This window comes from Equus przewalskii, chromosome 2 (assembly GCF_037783145.1).
Source record: "Equus przewalskii isolate Varuska chromosome 2, EquPr2, whole genome shotgun sequence".
Taxonomy (NCBI): Eukaryota; Metazoa; Chordata; class Mammalia; order Perissodactyla; family Equidae; genus Equus; species Equus przewalskii.
The window spans coordinates 49,682,950-49,689,300 of record NC_091832.1 but is presented as its reverse complement, the minus strand read 5'-3'; the positions used below and the strand labels follow the sequence as shown (position 1 = coordinate 49,689,300).

At 60.4% G+C, this 6,351-nt stretch overlaps 1 long non-coding RNA gene across 1 annotated transcript; it reads right to left on the bottom strand.

The window, feature by feature from the left end:
- Window positions 1-237: 237 nt before the first annotated feature.
- Window positions 238-1,136, bottom strand: LOC139081184 (uncharacterized). Its single transcript, XR_011536302.1, has 2 exons — window positions 852-1,136; window positions 238-503 (listed from the first exon to the last, which is right to left on the bottom strand). It is a non-coding gene; the product is annotated as an uncharacterized lncRNA (long non-coding RNA).
- Window positions 1,137-6,351: the final 5,215 nt, after the last annotated feature.

Below are 6,351 nucleotides of genomic sequence, written 5' to 3'. Positions count from 1 at the left end.
CTTTATGACAATCCCTGCTCTGCAGCCCAGCCCTGGGTTCTCCCCTGAGGCCGGCGCGGACTCCTCAGCGGGAGGCAGCGAGGCGAGGGGTCAAGCGCTCCAGCTGCACCAGCAGAGCCGCTGGGTTCACCTCCAGTCTCCCGCGCTGCCGAGCCTGTGACGCTGGGTAAGTTACTTCATGTCCCTGTGCTTCGGACGGTTGTTTTGACAATTAAATGAGAAAATGCCCAATAAAAGTTAGCTCTAGTGTCGCTGTTATTTGATTACTCCTATCACAATTCGTTGTTACTATAATTACTATTATTTGTTAATATAATGTCACTGCTGCAAGATGCAATGAATTGCAGTGGTGTTCCAGGCTCCAGCGGCCTCAGCAAAGCTCCAGCGCCGGGAACAGCTGACTTCATCCCGTCAGCTGTCCACCAGCACATCCTGCTTTTTCTCCCGGCTCTCAGCTCCAGAAGGCTGGCTCGTGGGGGAAAGCCTCTGGAGAGAGGGCGCAGCTGGGGGAAGAAAGGAACAAAGAGGGATTTGTTCGGGGGTGTGGTGGAGCAGGCCTGGGCCGGAGCCAGCCTGTGACACGACCCAAACCCCACGGAGCAAGGGGCACTTAGAGCCCTCCTCCCACCGCCCCCAGAGCAGCCTCCGCTCTCCCAGCCCCGCCTCCTTCAGCGCCGCCCCCAGTGCCAGCCAAGCGCACGGACGCACGTGCACACGCAGTCCCGGCTGCTCTCCTGCCCACCACTCCCCCTGCCCCTGGCGCTACTGCCTCAATTATGGCTGATCGAGCAGTAAGTAGGCTCACGACGGCGTTTTAATCAGTGACAGGTGAGGCAAATTAAATTCCTCACAGCAGAACAACAGGACGATTTGCCTGCCGGGATGCGGCGCCTGCGGCCCGCTCCTGGGTGCGGGGCCTGAGCGGGGGCGGCCCGAGGATCCGAGGCCGGGTTCCCTCCGTGTGACCGCCGGTTCTTCCAGGCGGGAGGCTGTGGGCACAGCAGAGCGGGCCTGGGCGGGCCGCCGCGGGGAGTCCACGTGTCCTGGGCTGGAGGGCGGCGCTCCCAGAGCCCTGCGCTGTGCAGACGCAGCCGCGCGGGGCCTGCCGCGGCCACAGCTCGAGCTCGCGCTCAGACACCGGGCTGCCTTCTTTCCGCCCTTCTTACAGCCCCCTCCGCTGTCCCTGACTAGCCATAAAAGGTTGTGTTCTGAGCTCCTCTCCCCCACCTTCCCGCAGACTGAGAGAGGCCCCACCCTCCCCTCAAAGCAAGCCCTTTCCATCACAGTCCTGAAATTCCACCCTTAGATATGCATGTCTTTGGGCTGAGCTTTCAGGAGTGTGAATATCCCTGAAGAGGTGATCCCCAGTAAGTGAATGCTTTCTGAAGCATTTCCCAAACTGGAGAAAATCCGGGTCACATGAGAATGCTGGGCTCTAGGTGGGAGGGGGCTGGGTATGGGCACAGTCAGGGAACAGGGGTGAGCAGAGGAATGTCAGCTGGCTCAGGGTCACCTTGCTTTTCTCCCCCACTGCCCATCAGAGTGGCCCAAGCTCTCCAGGGCCCTCTGTCCTACAGCCCCTGAAAATGCCACTCTGAGCAGCTTGGAGCTCTGGTCCCAACCTTTGCCAGCACCAGACTGGAGGGACAGTGCCGCCCCACCCAGAGGTCAGCCTGGGAGGAGCCTCAGGACCAGCCATCAAGCTCTTCCTGTGCCGGCAGGGAGCTGAGGGAAGCAGGCCTGCCCCACAGCCAGAAGAAAGGAGGAGGGACTCAGCACCTCTGTGGCCGGGGCGTCCCACTGGCCTGGGGCTCCAGCTCCCCGGACTCTGCCCCGAAAGCAAATGCTTTCCAGGGAAACTCTGGCTCCGGCTGCATCTGGCTGGGCCTCAAGGACTATACTTAGAAAGCGGGAGGGGCCCGGGCGATGCCAACTGGCCGGCTCCGCGCGAGAGCTGGCATCGCAGAAAGACACAGTCGTGGAAAACCAAAGAAAACCCCGCCACCCCAAGCCCTGCTTCCCCGATCCAGTTACCGCCCCCTCCTCCCGCCTCCTGAACCCAAGAAAAGCAACCGTGCTCTCAGGCTCCACTGCACACGCTGTCTTGAACGTGTCTTAATTGGGTAGTATCATCTTATGCGCGATTCCCCAAGGGCGCAACTGTCTCAGAAAAGGAAAAAGCCTCTCAAGCAAATTTACTTTTCTTATTCACACACACACACCACACAGGCACACACCACACTTACACACACCACACATGCACACCACACAGACACACACACCACACAGACACACACACCACACACACACACCACACCACACACACCACACACACACCACACCTACACACACACCACACAGGCACACACCACACAGGTACACACCACACCTACACACCACACATACACACACACCACACATACACACACACACCACACACACACACCGCATACACACACACACCACACATACACACACACCACACATACGCACATACACATACACACAGCACACACACACAGACATACACACACAGGATAAACCAGCGGAAAAAGTGCTCCTTTTCTCTAGTTTCTAGATGTTTTTTAAGTTGATGTTGAAAATTAGGGCTTTAGAGGTGTGTGTGTGAGTGTGTATGTGGGTGTGTGCATGGTGTGGGTGGGAAGGGGCTGAAGGGTGCTGCCACATGCGGAAAGGCACCACATTCCTTCCATTTCATCCTCACCCCTCGCCAGAGAGCAAGTCAACCTCCAGGTTGCCTGTGACACAAGTGAGGCCCGCAGAAAGAGGGCAGGGCTCTCTGGCTGCCTCTGTCTGGGCCACCCTCAGGGGAGAGGAGCCAGCAGGGCGGCCCCTAGGAAGAAGTGTGGGTGTGGGCTAGGTGGCTCCAGAGCTGAGGGCCAGGCTAGGGAGGGGCTCAGCTGGGCCGGCTGGAGCGGTGGTCCTGGAGCGAGATCAGCTGCCACCTTGGCTCCAGCGTTCGGCCCACCATCTGTCTTCTCCCCTGCTCTCTGCACCCTCCTCTCTGCCACCCCACCTCTGACCCGGGACCGCACACCAACGCCATGCCCCGTGGATGGGGCCTCCATCCAGCTCCAGCCCACCCTCCAAGCCTCACCATGGCACCAGGAGCAAACCCAGAGTCCTGAGCAGTGCTGAAGTGCGGTGACACACAGCTTGCCTCCTCCTGCCTCCTGCCTCCAAGACGGCTGTGTAGATGCTCACTGGTGCTCACTGCCGAGAGCCAGACTTGTTTATGAACTTGGGCAAATTACTGAGAAGAGAAGGAATGTTTGTTGAGTGTCTCTAATGTGCCGAGGTCACAGGCACTTTCAGGGACTCCTGGGATGTCCCCTGTAAATCTCCAGTGGTGGAACTTCAGGCCTGAGGAGGACAGCTGGTACAGCCAGATTGGGGCTGGCAAGGGAAGGGGGGCTGGGGTGTGTTGTGGTCGGTGTGTTGTGTGGTGTAGTATGACATGATGTGTGTGGGTGATGTGTCTGTGTGCGGTTGATGTAGCGTGGTGCAATGTGGTGCGTTGCGGTGTGTGTCTCATGGTGTGGGGCGCTGTGGTGCGATGAGGAGTCAACTTTCCGGGGAGCTCCTCTGCCAGTGCCGCAAGCGGCCAGCAAGCACAGCCCCAGGATGGAGGCCAGTGGCTGGTGGCCCTGCGGGAAGAACGCGGGTTCGGGCGTTCAGGAGCCGTGCCGCCCCCATGTCACAGCGCCCTGAATGGTAGTGGGATGCTGGCAAGCGTCATCTGCATGGCCAATGACCACTGGAGCCCCTTCTCCAGTCCCCACTTGGTCGCCTTCCCCCTGCGCTCCAATCTGCCTGTCCTGCGCGGTGGGACAGCCAGGAGGGAGGGCGACCGTGTACCACTTCTCAGAGCCGCTCGCTTTGGCCCACGGCCCCACCCCAGATGCTGAGGCCAGCGCCCCTGCAAGGGGAGGACTGAGTCGACTATGACAAGGGCCCTCTGTTGTTCCTGGGGGCTGGGTTGTGGGAGAGGATCTCAGCCACCCTCGGATCCCATCTCATTGAGGGTGCCATGCCTTTTGAATCCCCAACTGCACCCAGAGCAAGAGGCACCCACATCAGGCAGCATTTAGTGAGCAGAGCATCTGCTGACCCCAGTTCCTGGGATCTTGGCTCATGGTCTGGTGGAGACACAGACGTGAGGAACTACAAGGCTGACTGTGCCAACAGTGCCGGGCGCCGGGGAGGGAGAGGGACTGACTTGGCGGAGGGGGTGCCCTCTGCTTCTTTCCATTTCATTGTGTGGTTTCAGGGCCCTGGTCACACCTTAGTTCCTGTGGGGCTTAATTACAGGGGTCGGGGTTCAGGCTGGACTGGGGTTGGTCTCCCCCAGCCACACACACACACACACACACACACACACAGAGCTCTGGTGTGAACAGCAGCTCAGGAGGGACAATACCACCTGCCTTCCAGGGCTCTGTAGTGTCCTAGGCTGCCCGACAAGGACCACACTCTGGGGGCCCTGAAACATCAGAAATTTATCGCTCACAGTCGCGGAGGCCAGAAGCTGGAAATCAAGGTGTGGGCAGGCCCTGCTCCCTCCGCGGGCTCTGGGCGGGGTCCCTCCTCTTCTCCCAGGTTCTGCTGGCCCTGCGGGCCCACCTTGGCTTGTGGTAGCGTCACTCCAGTCTCTGCCTGCGTCCAGCGCTGTGCCTCTGTGTCTTCACGTCGTATGCTCTCTGTGTCTCTCCCTCTTCTCACAAGGACACCAGTCATGCTGGATTAGGGCCGCCTCTTCTTAACTGAGGACATCTACAATGACCCTATTTCCAAACACAGTCACAATCTGTCCTGAGGTGCGGGGCTTAGGACGTCAACATGTCTCTTTGGGGGACACAATTCAACCCGGAACAGCGGGTGCTGAAGGACTGAGATTAAAGGGTGTCCATGCAGAGGGGGTAACGCCAGGCCCTCCTGTGGCGCAGACCAGAACAGACCCCGTCAGGATTGCAGCCAGCACAGGAGGGTCCTTGGGAGTCTCTGGGTGGGGGGGTGCTTAACTCCTCGGGTGGATTAAAACCGCCCTCACGTTAAGAAGCGGGTGGGCCTGGATGGGTAACTACTCAAAGCAACTTGATTTTCCCCAGAATAGACTCGGGTCCCAAGAGTGGGGAACTGGAGCCGACCCCCTTTGAAGTGCAAATACCCGCCCGGGTGCAGCCTGCGCAGGACAATCAGCCTGCACCTGCCTCGGCCGACCCTCGGCCAGCTGCCCTGCTCCCGCCCGCGATTCGTGGCTGCGGATCTGGCCCCAGGCAGTCGGTGAGCACCACTTAGCGGGAGGGGAAGGAAGACGACAGCGTTCAATGTTCCACATGCTGGCGGCAGCTGCGGCCTTCCCCTCATTTGCTTCCATCCCTGCGCCCTGCTGGGCTGTGGTGGCGGAGGGGAGAAGGGTGCGACCTGCCCTTTGTGTAACAGGCAGCCCTGGGGGCGTCGGCCCATCACTAGAGGGGGACAGGACCTTTGTGGCTTCGATAAGAATCAGTGAGCAAACTTGCAGATAAGGAGGTACAGAGGTCTCCTGCAGCAGAAGGGGTCCCAGCTGGCTGCTCTCGTGACACCGTGTGGCTCCACCTCAAACCCCAGGGCCAATGCCAGCCCCAGAGACAAGCGGGGGTTCTGCTCCGGAAGCCGAAGCTTGGGAATCAGAGCAGATGTGGCGACCACACGGCACTCTGCCCGTGGGGCTTCGGTGCAGCTCCCCGAGCAGGCCTCAGCTTCCTCCTCTGTAAACAGGAGTCGGGATGCCGACGCCTCGGCCATTGGGGTGGGCATGAGAAAGTGTGTGTGCAGCGCTGTCAGTGATGTTACACAGGCCCTTCCCCCCAGGACCCCGGGGCCTCAGGAAAGGGGACCTCCCAGCACCACTCCCGGAAGCAGGCTGAGCGTGGAGGTGAGGCGGCCACCCAGAGGCTCTTGGAGCATCCTGGGTGCCAGGGCTGCTTCCCAGCCCCCTTCCTCCTTCCGTCCCACTCGCCGGCCCCTTCTTGCCGGTCACTTTACCACTCTGCAGTGTCACTTGCCTCTCAGGGCTCCACTCGGGTCTGTCTGGGCTGAGGTAAGCAGGGCTCTGTGCTTGAGCAGCCGCCGGCCTGAGGGGACAGGCGTCAGCTGGCAGCATGGCCCGCTGCTGGGGGCCTTCACTGCTGACGAAGCTGTGAGCAGTGCGGGCTGGGCAGTGGGCCTGCTCAGCCACTGCCTGGGGGCACTGCCAAGGCTGCCTTCCCCAGCTGCTCCTTGGAGGGGACAGGGCTGTGCCACGAGACTCTGGAGCCTGCGGGTAAAGGATTCCTGGAGCTGATGCCT